Source organism: Hirundo rustica, chromosome 1, assembly GCF_015227805.2.
Source record: "Hirundo rustica isolate bHirRus1 chromosome 1, bHirRus1.pri.v3, whole genome shotgun sequence".
Classification (NCBI taxonomy): domain Eukaryota; kingdom Metazoa; phylum Chordata; class Aves; order Passeriformes; family Hirundinidae; genus Hirundo; species Hirundo rustica.
In genome coordinates, this window is record NC_053450.1 from 74,247,739 (window position 1) to 74,265,965 (window position 18,227).

Sequence of the window (18,227 nt, forward strand, 5' to 3'; positions counted from 1 at the left end):
GGCCCCCAACATGTACTGGTGCTTATGGTTGCATTTCCTGTGAGTTACCTAGCCAGGAGACATTTGTGAAGTCACACAACAGACTGCTCAAAATACGACACAAGCTAACTGGAATGGTCGTCAGGCAGTAACTGTGGAGTGGTGAACTAGAGCTTAAAATCTCAGCTTCTGTTATAGTTTAGCAAGTCCTATTTCATTTTCACCTAATAAATAGGGTGCCTACAGCCATGTAACAGGTAGCCCTAGCTAAGCATTCCTCACTGGTTTGTATCTCTATTTCTACTTGCCCTTGTTGCTTTCCTCCTAAACACTTCTACCGTTTCAACTGCATTCATGTTGGCATGCAAGGCAAACATTTTGTCCTCCCCTAGAATAACTTTTCAATTGGAGGGGGAAATGTTACTACTATGAAGCAGGAAGCAGAAAAATAGACATGCCACTAAACCCACAAACACAATCTGTGGAGAATGCATCAGTGTTCAAAGCAGAGCAGCTTTTCACTTTCCCAAAAGAACTCACAGGATTTGTCATAGCAGCAGATTTTAGCAGATCCAGCATGCTGCCTCCAGCACTGGCCAATACCTGATGCTACACAGAAAAGTGAGTAGCAGCATATTGCACCTGGCTAATCTTGAGAGATTTGCTCTTTAATTGCTAAGCAGAGCAGAAAAAAAAAAAAAAAACCACCCTGAACTTCCTCTTGGGCTATGTAAGTCATTTTGCTCATGTTTAAATTTAGCAATATAGACACTTTCAGGTGACACTGCATTAAATGCAGTCAATTAGAATTAGCTTCTTGCATTTAGTTGATAGAACCAATTTAGATAAATGTTCAAGTAGCTACAAATAATTTCGCCCTGTCTCCCATAAAAACTAACTTACTAATGTGACATTCCTAGTCACTAGATGAACCGGCAAAGCTCAGGAATTTGTTCATATTTCTTTTTCCCAAAGACAAAAGGAAGGGTGCATTCCACAGGCTCTCAGGACTGCTAAAAATTGTGATCTGGGCTAGTATAAGATTACTGACCTTAACAGTAAGGAGGTTAGACTAATTCCAAAACTCAAAAAAAGTATCCCCATGAATAAGACTGCAGAAAATAACAACCATTAAAAAAATCATTAAGGGTTATCATATCTGGTGATGCAAAATTTATCTCACCTGTTTATTGTTGCCCTCCCTTCTCCCTCCATCTCCATCTTGCCCCTAGTTCTTATCTTCTGTTTCTGACTCTACCAGAGAAAACTGTGAACAGATAAATTTCCACAGAAAATATCACTCTTTGTATCCTGAAATAATATTCAGGCAGCGATAAGAAACAATGAGGACAGAGGAGCCACATTTTTGTGGTGAATGGTTACAACAACTGTCTTTGACAACATGATATGAAAGTCATTTATTCAACCCAACACCAACATAATGATCTCATGGAAAAAAAATGAGAACCCTTCATAAATTACTTCTTATGACTAAATTATGCCACATTCAACTCACATTTTTCCCAAGTTATCTCATTTGCTTTACAGATTGATGATGGTCTTCATCCCTAAGCCTCCATACTCTACAGGATAAACATTTTCAACCTACTCATCAATCTGTCACATTCCTCACATTTTATGACCCTCTTCAATTTAGTCAAACTACTTTTGTTGGCAGAGTAAGGTACAGTGCAATTGGTTTTCTCACCATTTGAGATAAACAAGATGGACTTTAGCCTTCTTTTTTCAAGCCTTTCAAACACTTTTGTACAGATATGATATTGGTCTTGTAAGGCTGTTTTTGTTTCTTTTTATAGGACTAGCTTTAGTAAGTTTTAAATGGACAATAAATTAATTTGAAGCCAAACATTGTCTTAGTAGTCAAGATATAGCCACCAGGTTTCTGAAAAAGCCATTAATTTTTTTATTAGTTATGCAGCACTAACACATTGTCCAACCCTTTTAGATGTTTGCAATCAACAGGGGACTTTATATCCAGCCTATTGGAGAAACAAGAGCTACCTATTTTATATACAAAAGCTCTAATTTGTAAATGCTTTTATCTACTAAGTGTTGGGCTAAGAGACAATAGGATACTTGAATACACAGAGGAAAACTGAAGAAGTTTCCTGGAACCTCTCAGTCATCCCCTCCAATATACGGGGAATTTGAAAGGAACATATGGTACTTAGACAAATCTGAACATTTTGAATAACCTGAAACAACTTTGGCTCCAGATTTTTTTAACTTTAAAGTGAAGAATTTCAAAAGTTTCATATTCATTACTTTTAGTGAACTAAGAGTCACAATGAAATTGATAAATGTTAATCCTCACAGCTTCACAGATGTCATGACTTGTTTGTAGAAATTGTATAGTCTGTGTTTTTCACTTTAATAAATTGGTGAGTAGCAATGCTGTACAAGCCAAGATAACTAACTAGACTTTCTAAGCTGATGTCCACCCAACATAACTTGAACATGTTTAAATGTACAGGACTAGAAACTCAGTAGTATAGCCTAATGTCTAAATGTTCATTCGTGTTGGCAATACTTTTTTTTTTGGCTGACGAAAATCACAGAGTATCTCAAGTTGGAAGGATTCCATAAGGATCACGGAATCAAGAATCTCACTGAACTCTGTCAGGCTTGGTGATCTGACTTCTTCCCTGGGAAGCCTGCTCCAGGGACTGACCACCCTCATTAGAGCCTTTTCCTAATGTCAGATCTGAATCTCCCCTGAGAGAGCTCAGATATTATAAGGTGATAAGAGTAGACAAATTCTTACGCCTGTCTAAAACACACAAGCCTGGCACAACCTTGTGTCGTCAGGTAAAAACGTACAGACTTTATCTGCCAGGAGTCTGTAACACACCACAGTAGATATACTGACAATCAAACATTCCAAAACAGTGGTGTTTCAATACAGTGCTCAACACGGCTCAGTCTGTCTTCCACAGCATCAGGCAAATTACAGCTTTACACAGCTGAATTTCCCCTTCTCCTACATTCCTTCTGACCTGCAAAAAGACAGACATCCACATTTCAACATTTCCAGCAAATTTCATTCCCCACCATCACTGTTGTGCTATTTTCATTTATGGCCACACCCATCTCCTTAAACTGATGTTGTCAGTTTGGCTGTCAGCACTGATCATGTCAGATATCCCAGAAACGGGAGCATTCAAGAAGGGTGAAAAATACAATGTTACAGGATGAGATACTGCAAGAAAATCACTGCATTATACTTACCCTCTAGGAAACAGAATCCTGAAGGTAAACATTCAAAAATTGCTTCTGGAGCTGTATTGTTTCAGACTTCCAGTAATCCTTGTTTGGAAGTGTGTGTAGATCACAATTTTGTGGCACAGCTTGATATCAAGTAAGACCAGCACGACTAACCAGATGGGAAGCCACATCTATCATGCCTCTGCAGTGGAAAGCTAACAAAGTACAGTATTTTTTAAAAGATACTCACTTTTCAGATTAAAGAGCTACTTAAAGCCTGAAGCTAATTAACAGTTTAGAGGGGCAGGGGATGAGGAGCATCAAACACTGTCAGCAGTGTTGTTTACAGGCTTGACTCCAGCAGCCAGGTGACTGGTCTAAGACTGACCCCTGCTTTTCACAAAAAACCTGAACTAGTTCCAGTGGGACTGTGCTATTTATGTTAAGGCTACTGCACAAAAACATAGCACTACATTTTGCAGCAAAGTGTAATTCATCATGACATATTACTAGAAAACTTTGGAAAAATGAAATCCAGTGAAAAGGGCAAGAAAAATCTGATCATGGTTATACAAAAGATGATGACAAGATAAACATTTTTTATCTACTGTTTTCTCCCTTCTACTGTACAACATAACGAAAATTGTACAGACTTGTACACAGCATTCAGGAAGATTTTTTTGCTTTTAGTTACATATCTAGTCATATTAATCTATTCATATATAAGGACAAAGTATACTGACAGGGATCAAAGAAAAAGCACCCTAAAACGGTATCCATCCTAACTGCCTGCCAAGAGAAGAGATAAACATGCCATACTCAAGCACCTCTGCAACTGCACAACTATGAAGGAACTGTCACAGTGACACAAGCAGCAGGAGCTGCAAGGCCACTCTAAATTGAGCCAAGAAGGCTCAATTGAAGAGGTCCGTGATACATATGAGCAACAAAATCACGCAGTACTTTCCCCATTGTTCTTCATCACCCCTCTGGAGTTCTCAGCCTTGGAGGCACTCATGTTCAGGATAAGCGAGACCCAGTCTTCCTCTCCTCCCACTGAGCTGCAAAAGTAACTACAGGATAAGTTTTGAGTGAACAGGATTTCACACCATGCACAGGCAGTTTCTCAGACAACTGATTCTTAATTCTGCTATGCATAGTTCAAACTGTCAGGCTTGACCTTCACCTTTCACTTTCAAGTTCCCACCCTGTTTTATTTCTCTTGCATCTTTTCCTGTTATAGAAGGATTTGTAGTTTTCCATGCCATGAGTATTCAGCAATTCAATAGCTCCTTAAAAAGCTAATTTAGGATTAAATACCTCTTCTGACAAGTGTTACATAACATTTCCTATTTAAAGGCAGTATCAGTGCCAAGTAATTTATAATTTCAGATTATCAACACTTCGAAAAAATGTCATCATTAAATTCCACACTCATAAGCTTTTTTGATCTCTTTGATAAACTTGTGACAAATAACCTGGAGCTCTCCTTTGGGTGGTAGCAGAAGAGAATCCTTTTTCCTCATTTTATATGCACTGTCTTACATAACTTTTAGAGGTTGTCCCCATGTCAGTACTGATGGCACCAAAATGTGAAATTTGACATCAATGCTGCTACCCATGGAATAGAGTCCAGTAGCCAAACTATAACAGAGGAAAATATAACCATTTTGAGGTAAATAATTTTTCATTTATTCTTTTTGGGTAAATGAAACTCAAATAGCCCAAGTCTCCACGAAGGCATGCATGAAAAGGTCAATGTTCTGCCACCAGCTACCACACTATCCTCATCTGACAGATACATGCCATTGTAGCAAACCATACTCAGTAAGTCCTTTACCCCAAAGGAATTCCTTTTTCACTGCCATGACATATGTGGACAGCTCCTAAGTCAAATAAGAGCCTTTTTCACACTGACATCTCTTGCCAACGCAGGTTATTTCCACTAGCTGACAGAACTGAGACAACACACCGCTGCCACTGTAGCTGCAGTTACACAGGCCGAGTTGTGGGTTTGACAGCATTCCTTACCTTATTCCACAAAGGAATATGAAATAAAACTTCAGCCTCCAGTAGACTTGCCAGCTAGAGTTCCACTGCTAGAGTCACATCACAAAGCTTCTTCAGCTTAGACATATCCTTAGGAGACTTTTTAGCTCAAAAATTGTTATATTGGTGGTAATTATTAAACCCCAAGCCATTTAGAAATTTTCTCTTTTCTTCATCGCAGGATAAGGACACTGACTTTTGAAACTCAGTTGTTTTGGGGAGGGTTTTTTTTTGCAGGTGGGTTTTTGGGGGGGGGTGATTGGTTGGGGGTTTTTTGTTGCTACTTGTGTCTAAGTTAAATTAGTTTTGGAAACAACAAAAACAGTCTGTTGTCACTTAGCAGAAATGTTTCGCTTGACGGTGTTAACATGTTCCAGCCTCTTGGTTGCCATGTGGCGGGGAATTGCAGAGTAAGAGGGAAAGGAAGAAGACTGAAAAGTAGACTGAAAAGTAAACTGAACACGTAGCACCAATAATTTAGTAATAAACAATTTTTTATCAAAACATGATAGTGCTTATATTCGGTTATGATTTTGGAATTCTGGGAAGTGTGATACTATACTAAAACAAGCTAAAAAAATTTATTCACATTAAGACTCACCTGTCAAGAATAAGGTTTATGCATAATAAAGGCATATGCGAAGTAGGCAAGGACTCAGAATTTCTTAATACCATACTCCGAAGGCATTTAAAAGAATCCTTCTGGTAACAAGTGTGAGGTTCTGGGTGGGAAATGATTTTCCAACTTATTTAGAGATGTTCATTAACCCTCACAATTAACACTTCATTCTGAAGTTCCAGATGTTTGGGTTTGGGGTTTTTTTTTCTTTTAATTGAAGCATTTAAGCCTCAATCACTCTGCCCAATCCCAGTATTTTCCATTATCTTAATCAGTTTCAACTTGTGATGAATAGTTATCATTTCCAGCCTTCTATTAATGTCTCTTAATTTTTCTTTCCCTTGACTGACTGGTTGCAAATAAACGTTCCACACCTACACTCACACACATCACCAAAAATCCTAAAGACATAGAAAAATAACTCTCTTTGTTGTTTTTTTTTTTTTAAATTTGATACTTTGCAAAGGTATGGTTTTAGAGCAAATTGATTGGGAGGATACAGATTCCCTTGCAAAAGTTAGGGTAATGTCAGTTTTTCAAGGCTCTTGAGAAAGAAGGGGGAAATGGACTTGATTCTGTCTGCATACCACATAAGGCCATTTTTGCATACCTTCGGGGTGGTAAGTAGATATAAAGAATTTTGCGAACTTCAATTAAGACCTTGACATTTTGATATTTAAAGAATATCTGCTTATTCTGTTTGTTTAAACAAATAGAATTTAAACTGGATTTAAGATGAAAATCTGTTGAGTGCTAGTAAGCTAAGGTAATTATTCCACCTGCATAAAGTAATGCAAATACTCCTTAGGTAGATCTAATTTGAAGCATAAACTTGGAAGTTACTCACTTACAAATTTACTGGCTAATTTGTGGTTAAATGATGAGTCAATTAAATAAAGATCCTAGACTCTCTTTTCAAAGAGCACTACTTCCAAGTCAGAATGTTAAAGCAATCTGGGATGGGAGTTAATGAGGTTCAGCATCTTAATAATGCTTAAGTGCCTTCTGCAGGAAAAAGTCCAGCTGTTTTCCTGGTCAGAAAATGGGGCGGATACCGATAGGACACATGTATTAAATGTCTGCAGTAACACCTTTGAGCTTTTTTTACACTTTGATTATTGTACAGTTGTGTGGGGAAAGATACCCAGAAACGTGCTGCCTATTTGAAATGAACATCTGAAGCAATACAAACTCCATGCAGGGATTTCTGTATTTAACCTTCAACAACATTTAGAGCTTTCCAAGGTGGAGAAGAGTTTGCACTGCTCGCTCATGACTAACAACTCCATAGCTGCTGCAATACATGCCTGGAGCAGCACTTGTTCAGATCCACAAGACTTGCGAGACCATGCTGTTGGCTGGAAGTCTAGTTATTATCGACACAGGCTTAAGTGATTTCCTCTAATTTCTCCCTGTAAGTGTCAACACACACTGACTGAGATGTCCTGAGACGTATCTGACCTCACAGACAAAAAGCTACCACTGAAAGCCATGTCACTGCAGTGCTGACCAAGTGACATATCAATAGAAAAAACAGCTTGTTATTGATAAAGTGATTAATTTCCTTGAGAAACATCACATCAACTGTATTCCCAAGACAGAACTGAGCTTATCTTTCAAAAGCATTTGTAAAGGCAGCTGAAATGGGTTAAAAATGGTACACCACTTTAGATGTCTCACACCTGGACCAGTAGTACAGTCTGATAACTAGTTGTAAGAACCACCTCCCAGAAGGTCCCTGGGCCTACATCTGAGAGACATAACTCCTGTTCCAATGAGACAACAAGGTCATTTCTTTGAAAATCCTGAAATTAAGAAACAGGATAGTTTTGCAGGGAAGACAGAGAACAAGAGCAATAGCAACCCAAGCAGCTCATTATGCAAGGATTAGAGATTACACACACTGAGTAGTGCTTACACTAATCAGCCAGAGGTATACCACTGTATCGGGCTGCTCTGCAACAACATGCTATGACACCTCTCAATCTCTCATTTTTATAGGTCTGTTGAAAGGGAGAGGGCAAATGTTTTCAACTGGGCCCTTTTCAAACAAAATCTGAAAATTAACACAATGCAGCTGATACAGAGACACGTGCAGGACTTTAAAGACAGTTTATTTTAAAATTATCAGGCAAAAAATGGTATCAGATAATTCAATGAGATAGGGAGACTGAAAGAAAGAAGACCAGGGAGGAGGTGGTCAATATGGTCTACTCACATTAACCTTTATTTAAGACATATTTCATTAAAGACATCGTCTCATTTTCATACTTCAGCTCAGTAGACTTTTTTCCCCCCAATAGTGGATCTGAGGCGGGGAGGGAACAGAAAGATTTAACAGAGTTTTCCAAGGTTTGGAGATTCATTAAAGTAGACTGTTGTAACAATTTAGAGCTCTAAACTGCTGAATCAAGATTGCTACACAAGATTAAGTTGACAGACATTTAAAAAAAAAAAAAAATCTGTTAATGCCTCAAATGCATTTGGTTAGGGAAATAAAGCTTAGACCCAGATTTGGTCATACTCTCTAAAAAACAGAAAAGGGAAAATATATTTCTCAAAGAACAAATATTAGTCAATATTAAGTCATGGCACTAACTAACATTTTTCCTCTATCACATTTGTACAGAGCTGCAATTAAAGACTTATTTAAAGAAAAAGATCTTATTAATGGGTTGTTAGTTTCTATAAAATCAATTTCAGTTCAGTAGCCCTGATTAAGTCTCAATTTATAAAAGTGGAAGGAGGCCAACATAGAAAATCGGTGTAACTCCCTAACAACATAGATTTTTTTTTTTTTTTTTTTTTTAGACAGCAGTTCTGAAACAGATTACAAAGCCTTCTAATGAAAATCAATGACATTTTAAAGTTATATGCTTAAAGAGCAATCAAGAGTTTAAAATGCCAAAAATGGAAACACGTGCTTAAAAGCTGATTTTTTTGTGTGCACCCAAGTTGGCTTTGTCAGTTCACAAGCTTAAGGCAAAAAAGCGACTTTTTGAACTGCCACTATCTGACAGGGTAAAGAAAGGTCTCCACAGACCCACACGTAGAGTACTGAGCAACATCTTCTCTTGGACTGTCCATAGCTGATGTGAGGTTGTATTTTGTTTGCACCCATCCTTGGAATCCTCTCCTTGGGCACCTCCTCTCTTCGGCTCACATGATGTTAATGTCCCAGCCCATGGTGCTCTTCTTCCCTACACCTGCAGCACCAGCAATGGACACTTGAGCCCACCAGCAGCTTCACACTGCAGGCCTTGGGGCTTAACCAGAGAATGCTTTAAATGGTTATAGGTCTGCTTTAGCTGTAACTGCAAATATTGATAAGGGTCAGTAAAGGATGGGAAAATTATTTCCTAGAGCCGGACAGCAACTCTAGATATTGAGAGCAGTCCTGAGGAGAAAGTCTCAGAGGTCCTGGTGGACAAGAAGCTTGACATGAGTCAGCAGTGTGCACTTGGAGGCCAGAAGGCTGCATCGTAGGCTCCATCCAAAGCAGAGTGGCCAGCAGGGTGAGGGAGGGGATACTGCCCCTCTGCTCTGGTGACACTCCACCTGCAGTGCTGCATCCAGCTCTGGGGGCCCAGCATAAGACGGATGTGGAATTGCTGACGCAAGTTCATATGAGGACCATAAAGAGGATCAGAGGGCTGGAGAGCTTGCCCTGTGAAGGCAGGCTGAAGCACCAGATTGGATGGGGCTCTGAGCAACCTGGGCCGTTGGAAGGTGTTCCTGCCCACATCAGGGTGGTTGGAACTATCTGATTTTTAAGGTATCTTCCAACCCAAAGCATTCCATGATTCTGTGACTCTACAATGACCTATTTTCTAGAGCTTGACAGGAGATTCCTTTGCTACTGCTTCATGCCAACTGCCATGATGTGCTTTAACCTTGTTGTGATAATGGTCTGAGTGAGTCCTTGTGCAGCCACCCTTCCAGTCATTTAGAAAACAAAGAGCAGCTGAACAGACTGCAAATATATAAAGACAGACCTAAACAGACCTGAGACCAAGGGGGAAGCTTGCCTCTCATGCTGACAGTATCTCACCACTCCCAGAGAAGGGCCAAGGACATCAGTTGCTGCCCTGCCCCCTGTCCTCAATGCCACTCACTTCAGAACCCACGTGATGTTACACGAGCATGACACAAAAGGAGTCAGATGAAGGACATTTGTGAACCACTTTAAACATAATGAGGTTTTTTGAGTCCAAGATAGCTTGGCATTATTAGCCCAATTAAAATGACACTTCTTGATTAGACTTCTACAATTTCAATTAGACTAACAATAAATTCTTATTTTTGTGGGTAACGTGTGCTTCTTTGACCTACAAAAATACACCAGGTGTAGTGCAACACTGTACACTTCTAAGCACGATTGCTTAGCTTCTGTTTTCTGAATTTATGAAGAACACAAATCCCTGTTCTTTCACAACAGTGCGACTCCTCCCTGCCCTCCCTTCATAGTGGTAGAATGGATGCCTTAAGATTTTAGCTTTTATATTTTTCAAATCCTCTACTGCATTAGTGCACAGCTCTGAACTCCATATAAAGTAACTGTCTTCCCATTTTGGTTAGACAAAACCCTCTGGGCCTGTGATCCAAGGACACACCACAGCCTCAGATCTGGAAAAGTATAAACAAAAGTGAATTGGGAGGGCAAACTGGGGGTATATGACTTCATTACCTGAATGCTGTAATTGGAGAATCAATACCTAATATGGTAATAAACCAGACTTACATCCGTCTGAAAAACTTGTGACCGTTGTCCATCTTGGGTGTAGCCTCTGCGAGGCTTTTGACCACCTAAGGTGTATCTACTGAAGACCTTTAACAGATACCCACATCATTCTCTTAACTCTGTCTAGCCTCTGTTCTAGGTAGCCACTCAAAAGCATCAGAATAACTGGCACAGTAGCATCAGCGTCTTCGCTGTGCCTCTCCTCTATCTGTTGGCCAGAAAAACCAACCAACTAAAACAAAAAACACACACTTCCTCCACCACCATGCGTTCTTCCATCCACAGCTAGCACAAGCACTGATCCCAAGGTGCTGTCCAACAAAACTTTACCGGGGAAAAAGGGATGGGAGCACACAGCATTAATGCAGTCAAACGTAACACAGGGGTGCAGTGCATGTTAACAGTAGAGATGCCTTTTTCATGCTTCACTGCGTGGAAAATGTATGCGCTTGCCTGCTCTGGATAAACATACTAACTCCATAACGTGAGTTCTTGTAATTCTGAATGAATGAATAAGTGAGTGAATGAATACTGAAATGAACACAGGATACTAACGGCGCATAGAATATTAACTTTCAGGAATCACCTTCACATCAATATTGGGAACTTTCTGCATTATTTAGAGCTTCCTTTTCAGAATTACAAATCTGAGAGATAGAGTAAAATGTGTTAGCATAGGAACACCATTCTTCATGTATCATAAGAGATCAGTAACATTAGTCTATCAGCCTGACACAGAATTATTTTTAATCACTACCAAATCTCCCACCTGCAGAAATAATTAACATTTTTGAGCTTTATATCACAGATCAAATTCATATGGAATTGAATGGATTGAATTCAAATGAACTCTTCTCTGTATGAACTAATAATTTCCTTTTCCTTTTGACTGCCTAATATATAAAAATGTTATTTATACAGAATCTATATATCATTACCAAACAATACCACTGAATTAAGTTAAATTTCCTTCTGCTTACTAAACCTGTTCATGCACACACATGCCAATGTCTGAAAGTATGCTACATAAAATGTCACCTTTCCAAGATAATATGTCCACAAAATATTATAAGTACAAGCTTATCAAAGGGTGGTAAATAAAATCCTGAAGCATTAAAACACAAAGACCACAAACACCCCTACAATCAAGTCCAAATAATCAAGACAATCCCCAGAACAGAAAGAGGCAGCAGAAAAAGCTGGAGAATAAAGTACATTAAGTAATGAACTCAGCACCTTCTCCAGTAAAAAGAGAGTTAAAGAGAGGAGAGGGGAGTGAAGAAGACAAGGAAGGGAGGATATAGTGCAATTTGCAGGGATCTACAGTGATCATCTAGTCCAATTGCCTGACCAAGAAGTGAATCCCATTATGAAGGGCATAATCAAATGCCAAATTTTCTCTTTTCTAGGCACTGGCAGACATAGGACATTGATCACCTGTCTAGGAAACCTGTTCCAGTGTCCAGTCACTGAACTTTGGTCAGCCATAGAGTGATCAGGTAGTTGGGCCAGATGATCATCACAAGACCCTGCCATCTAGAACAATTCTATGGAATGGTATTCTAATTTTTTTTGTTAATATAGAAGACAACCCTTCAATTTTCCTACAGAGAGAGGAAATACACTTATCTAAAACTGTGGAGCTCACATTCAGATTCTGCAGTCTTCACACAAAGCTGAGCAATTTCAGCATTGCGTATCTGTTTTCAGAATAGATATAACTAGAGAAGTACAATCTGTTTACTCTTCATGTCAGATCAGCCTAGTGTTTCTTAGCTTTGATATGCCTCCGTGCATAAAACTAACAAATTTATTCTCAATCCAAATGGTTACTCTTTCAGCTTTCCACTTCTCTCCAATGGCTTGTGGCAGTTCCTACCCCCACCTCCAGCACACATTGCCAGTTGGAAGAAATACTCCAAGCACCACTCCAAGCGTCCATTTCATTAAAAAAGCACAAGCAGTCTCTTCTGAAAAGGAATATTTTCCAGAACCAAGGAACACAGAAGAATGGGATGTTCTTAGTGAATTTTTCTACCACTTAGAAAGACAGAGAAGTCATACATATTTGCATTTTCTAAAAAATGTGATCTACTTTCAGCTGAGGAAAAAGCAAAACATTCAAGAGACTCAGTTTTATTTGACAAAAATATTTGATAATTAATAGTTTGGGATTTTTTTTTTTTTTTCTCATCTGTGTCCTTATTTGCACTATCTCCTTGTTCACTAAATAGGTTACTAAATTAAAAGAAAACTTCTCATAGGTGCTCAACCTGCCAATTGTGCAGCACGGCTTTTTCTCTACAGTTGCATTTCACAGAGAAAATGCTTTGTTCTACCATTTAATTTCTATTATAGTAGCAATGAGGAAATATTAATTATCTATTCCCATTGCAACTATGAAATTTAAGTTCTTCCACTCTTTCACGGACAAATGCTCCCTTTCCCAGGTGCATAAAACATTTTAAAACCATTTTACACACTGGTAGTACTTGAATAAATGCCTCTGTAATGGTTTTTAAAAAGAAAAGCAAGTTTTGCAGGTGTGTATCTTTCCTTCAGCACTGGGAAGTCTGAGTCAGCTCAAAAAGACAGAACAAAAAACTAATTACTGAAGCAATCCCAAAACTAGGTGTTTGCTCAGAATGGTGTAGCTCTTTGGCTAACTATACAATCTTCTCCCCTGCCCTTTGTCTCACTATGCCACCTGTCAAACAGAGTAAAAAATTCCACGAAAAAACAGGAGAGTTTTTGTCAGACCTATGCAGTAACTGGCAACTTAAGACATTTCTCATTAAGACCGAAGTCCTGAAGCAGTATGTGCTACGTATACACAAACACAAGACATGATTATCTAAGATGAGGGACAAAAAAAGCACTTAAAGGAGTGATTGCTGACAAAACAAGAAGATTTTTATCAAATCTTTAGAGAGGGAAAGAAGGCAAAAGAGGAAAGTGAATTAGGTTCTGAATATAAATTTCCGAGTTTTTTCACTATTGTATTTTTTGAAGGTCTGTTCCTGCAGGTCCTTCTCATGTCAGCAACCCCACTGTTTCTTTTTAATGTCTCAGTTAATGAAACAAATTCCTCAAACTTGGTTTAACAAAGTAGGAAGCAAAGAAACATCAGAAAAAAACCCAAAGCAAAACAAAGGTGGGAAAAGGGAAACTTACTGTACTCAAACTACAGGTAAGTGAATGGAACTAAGAAATTTAACCATATATACTATTCCTTGATGAGAAAAAAAGTCTTGTGTGATATAGCTAAAGTACTATGTTGATGCCATCAGAATGTATCTTACCACTAGAACAAAAAAGCTGCTGTCAAGATTGAAGAAGGAGTTACAAAACAAAACATTAATTTCCAGTTCTCCTGTTACATGTTGAAGATCTTGCATTGAAATCTTGAAGTGCTCCTTTAACCATATTTCTGCAGTAAGTCACTCTTTTCACAGTCATATTTGGCATCAAGGAGGAAGCTGAAAAACAAGCTGAAACCCTGATACAACAGCATCTTCCGAATGGATTCGAAGATTCATAAAATTACCAAATAAACTATGACCGTGTTAAACAGTGAATGTATTTTTAATCAATTTTCATCAGCTGATGGCTGTACATATCGTAAACAGCTTTTGAAATTACAAAAGTGGAAGAATCTGATCTAGGAAGGATGTTCTACCTCCACCATCTTCAATTGCAAACCTTTTAGGGTTCCTATTCTAAAACACCTTTAAACACACCCAGCAGGTGACAGAAGTTCTGACAGAGGCTCTGACAGAGGCATATGAAAACCACACATGGTCCTCCTCTCCTCGTGACTGATATATTCACTGTGACACAGAAATGCAACCCACGCCACCAAAGGACTTCAAGCCATGTCTGCTTTGCTTTTACCTGAATGGTTTCAGAGAGCCAGTTCTCAGTTCTCACAATTACAATCACAGACTCCTGTAAAATAGACATGGCCAGACAGCTGCAAGTACTATAATCATTTTGCAAATTAGTAAAGTAGCTTGGAACACAAATAGAATTTCTCAGAGTCCTCTAGCAACTAATTTCTAAATGCAAACCAGAACATATTTAATCTTCTCTCATTGACCCTTTTACAGAAATGGGTGTTAAATAACTTGAAACAACTGCCATGGGCATCCACAATGACAGTTTTCTTCCAGCACAACAATGACTTTATCTATGTTATTGAAACTGGTCGTGTTAATGACAATCAGTAAATACAGAATTATTGCACTGACTTATTAACATCATCATTAAGCAATTGCTTCACTGTGCCTTCCCCTCCATTCTAGAGCACCACTTGCGTTATTTAGGACTCCTTTATTGTAAATTAATAGGCCCCGACAACAAACTACGTTTGCTTCAGTTAGAATTCAGCTTCCTGCACACAGCGATGTCATTTTTGATACGCACTAATAAGTTATAATAAAGATATTTTTGTGGCAGATAGATACATCCAAATGTCTCCTGTTGTCTAAATCAACCAGTTAACATACCAGCAACACTCGGGAGTTTGGTAGCTATTTTGCCATTTAGCACATGTTCAAAATATGAACTAGTTCAGAAAAAGCAGTCACTAAGCACATCTGACATTACCTGTCTGTCACCATCATCTCATCAACTCCGTTCTGAGACTATTTCATTATCCCCAGAAATGTTTCAAAACAAGCATGTGATTATTCAGCATTAAGGGACTGCCTATGTGGAACATGACATTATTCAGATTACTTAATTTTCTTTCTCTAAATCGTTTCAGAGTATTCCCACAAAATCCTATTACATTATTTAGGCTACTTATTGAATTCTCGTTTTTGCTATTTGGGTTTGTGTGTGTGTGGTTTGTGTTTGCAGGGCGTTTTCTGTTTGTCTGGTCTTTTTAATAAAAGCAATTCCAATTGATGGCAGCGAATAAAACAGGACATCTGAGTTGAAACATTTTTCATTACATGTGGCGGTTAGGGACCACCAATATAGAGACAGATAAAACTAATCGAAAATCTTTAATGCTTTCTTTAAGACATTCTTTTAACAGCTGCCTAAAGGGTGCCAAAATTAGAAATGATAGAGTGTTTGTCACTTGATTATTCACAGCTGATTACAACTGTCTGAGCTTACAGCTTTAAGAAATAACCTTTTTATGCAACTTTTTAAATTGTTTTAAGTAAAAGATGGTACAGTGCACACTGAATATTTTGTTTCACTGCAAGTGTTTTCAAATAGCATAAATTAAACAAAATTGAATTACTGCATTTAGGTGCTCTTAATTATAGATAAAAATAAAACCTTTTTTAGATATGAACTTCCATGATCAAGTAATAGAAATAATCTTTTGTTGCTGGCTAGATCTCTGGGTTTTTAAGTGGATGATTAAATATGTAAGACCAAAACCAGTCGAACAAAAGAGTGTATTTGCTTAACAGCATCACATTTTTACTTTTACAGTACATGCACACAGGTGCTTGTTTCTTCCAAGTGTTGTCTCTTTTGCTTAAAATACAATTTAACATTGCTTTTTGCCATGCTATGTAAAGACTGTACTAACAATAGGTTTGAGGACAGTTTAAAACTTGCAGATACAGGTATGTTTTCTGGCTTCTCCAGATGGCAGCTCAGTGCAAAGGATGCAGCATGTGGGAAACAACCGTCTTCCAACTACAGGCACACTGTGGTGACTACTAACATTTGTTTCTGCACTGAAGGGAAGATGAGAACAGTGTGTCAAACACCAACCAAGACTGTGCCAAGACAGCCTATCCTCACTTGGAAAACTTCATATGGAATATAATCCCTGTCTCAAGTTTCTGTTTTATATAACATCTTCCTGGCAGAAGTAGTCAGGGGTGTACTTCCCTTTTCACTGTCCTCTGCATCCCACCCATACACTTCTCTAAGGCTGGACGCTGTACCCACAAAACAGATTCAATATACCTCAAATCTGAAGCGGAAAAGAGTTCATAAAGCTCTGGAAGTTCATTGGTATTTCTGGAGTTCTATTCCTACATCTGAAGCAGTCATCACGTATTTGCTATTAACATAAATGTATTCAAATATGAAGAAGCTGTTACAGCAATTCTCCATCTGCAGTTCTTGAACCACGTTGTGATGATTATAAATCCCACACGCATTGAGAAGAATTTACAGTGCATAAATTTGTTGCTATACCCTCAATACCCTATGCTCATTTGGAGCGCTCAAAGCACACTGTGTTAAATAACACACTCTTGACTCTGTACTGGGTATTTTCTATAGACTATGACATCCTGCCACCAACTACAGTGGTCAAAAGTTTGATAATTTAAAAAGCTCATTTTCATGGCACTTGGACCTCAGTTGCCTATGCAGATTGTCCAGTGAAGTCTGGATTTTGAGTATTATTGAATGTGATTAAACATTGGATACTTTGTATGTGTATGCACACATTCCACTCCTGCTTGATGTGTTGCCCAAAGGATAAAGTAGTCCAAGTATATTTTTTTGTTCTCTGAAATAGTTTCGTTCTGACCTTATTACATCAAAGTATCATAAAGTTACTGCTTTAAATACCTCTGCATATATGATATGCGTATTGACATCTTCAAAGGATTTTTTTTTTTTTTCCTTAACCTGCGGAAAATCAGCTTACAAGAGGATGAAAACTCTGTGGAAAAGATCCAGTGATAAAACACTTTTCCTCAGACTGAATGCTGAACGACTCTTGAATGTCAACAAAACCAGCAGCAAGGAGGAAATTGTCTCTGTGTCTTCTTCCAGTAAAAAACATCCTTTTGATTTCATGCCTTTATAACCATTCCAGATCATTGGTATTAATCAATAAATCATGGATCAGTTGCCAGACTGTGACATCATGTCATTTTAAGGTTTGCAAATATGGGAAATTCCAAGCTGATAAACTTCACACATAGGTAATAGACTACCCCTTTAATGAGAGTACAGCAGTCCTCTCCTGTCTCCAGTGTTAGTCAAAACTAGGGTTTTTTCTATCACATACTCCAGTCAAGTCTATGGTAGACCACCTGTAACTGATTTTTTTATCTTCCATTATTTCTTCCTTTTTAAACATATTGAAGGTTATTTATTTATTGACTTATTTTTTTATTAATTGCTGCAGCAAGCAGTCCCACCCAATTGCCTTTATTAGGGGAGAACCACTGACTTGTGTTTTCAACTTGTTTCTTGTTTACTGCATTTGATCACCACATTTGTCTGCTAGTGGAAGAGAGACAAGAGTTCCAAGTTCATATCCTGCATTTTTCCTGTGATTTACCTTACACTTGTTCAGTTATCCATTCTCTAGCCTGTAGATCCCAAACTTAGACCGCTCCTCTCAGGAAAGTTGTGCCCTACCCTGATAATTACTTCCATGTTTTGTACCTTCCTGATCAGTGCTATACTTTTGGAACACTGCATAATACTGGGGAGTCAGAGGGATGAGTCTCTCAAAAACCTGAAATGTGGCCTCTTGAAAAATATTTGAAATCTTCTTTATCAGATACAAGGAAGCAGGCCTATCTTCTATAAACCACAATCTTTGACAGCAAATATTTTTCTTCCCCCGATCTTCCTTGGTGATCTTCCTTGGTTCATAGAATCAAATTATAAGTC

The 18,227-nt window shown here is 38.3% G+C and overlaps 1 protein-coding gene across 3 annotated transcripts in view; it reads right to left on the reverse strand.

Moving 5' to 3' along the window:
• CTNND2 (catenin delta 2) overlaps window positions 1-18,227 on the reverse strand; it is a 641,697-nt gene that overhangs the window by 580,411 nt on the left and 43,059 nt on the right. The gene's annotated exons all lie outside the window — the stretch shown is intronic.